Raw genomic sequence first — 1,226 nt, 5'->3', positions numbered from 1 at the left:
GTAATGCATTTGCCACATACACAAAATTTGTAAGGTTTATCTCATGTTTGAATTCTCTGATGCCTTCTCACATTAACTATATGGGTAAATTATTTGTCACATTCATGGCATTTTGAAGGTTTCTCTCCTGTATGAATTCTTTGATGAATATTAAGATAAGATCATGAGGAAAAGCATTTGTTACATTCACTACATTTGTAAGGTTTCTCTCCAGAATGAATTCTCTGATGATTTCGCAGACTGTCTTTTTCAGTAAAGCATTTGTCACATTCATTACATTTGTAAGGTTTCTCTCCTGAATGAATTATCTGATGCCTTCTCAAGCTGTCTTTTTGAGTAAAGCATTTGTTACATTCACTACATTTGTAAGGTTTCTCTCCAGAATGAATTCTCTGGTGAACACTAAGATGTGATGGTCGGGTAAAGCATTTGTCACATTCAGTGCATTTGTAAGGTTTTTCTCCTGTATGAATTCTCTGATGACCACGAAGATTCGATGGATCGGCAAAGCATTTGTCACATTCAGTGCATTTGTAAGGTTTCTCTCCAGAATGAATTCTCTGATGAATTCTCAGACTGCCTTTTTCAGTAAAGCATTTGTCACATTCACTACATTTGTAAGGTTTCTCTCCTGTATGAATTCTCTGATGAATTCTCAGACTGCCTTGTACAGTAAAGCATTTTTCACACTCAGTACACTTATAAGGTTTCTCTCCAGTATGATATCGCTTATGAATACTAAGTTGACCTTTTGTGGCAAAGTATTTGTCACAGTCACAGCATTTGTGAGGTTTCTCTCCTGTATGAATTCTCTGATGGATGCTAAGATTGAATTTTTGTGCAAAACATTTTTCACTTTCACTACATTTGTGAGGTTTCTTTCCAGAATAAACGCTCTGCTGACTTTGAAGACTGTCTCTCTGTGTAAAGCATTTGTCAGGTTCACTACATTTGTAAGGATTCATCCCACTATTATTTTGTTTCACCAATGGTTTATGTTTAGAGATAAAAATCTTATGAAATTCTGTATTTCTATTGTGTTCTTTCATTTCTATGTGGATTTCTTGATTGAGACTAATGATTGAACACACATTTAAACTGTTTGCACATTCTTTATACTTACAAACTTCTTCAGTGTTCCCAGTTTTAGGTCTTCTTCGATTTGGGAATTGAAGAGATGCATTTTTGTTGTGAGTTTTATGATATGTACTTTGGGTAGATTCATG

At 34.7% G+C, this 1,226-nt stretch overlaps 1 pseudogene; it reads right to left on the bottom strand.

Moving 5' to 3' along the window:
- Positions 1-41: 41 nt before the first annotated feature.
- Positions 42-1,220, bottom strand: LOC114635601 (annotated as a pseudogene).
- Between the last annotated feature and the right edge of the window lie 6 nt (positions 1,221-1,226).

Source organism: Grammomys surdaster, unplaced genomic scaffold (assembly GCF_004785775.1).
Source record: "Grammomys surdaster isolate TR1022 unplaced genomic scaffold, NIH_TR_1.0 113925, whole genome shotgun sequence".
Taxonomy (NCBI): Eukaryota; Metazoa; Chordata; class Mammalia; order Rodentia; family Muridae; genus Grammomys; species Grammomys surdaster.
Note: the sequence above shows the minus strand (reverse complement) of the source record. Positions and strands in the feature narration are given on the sequence as shown.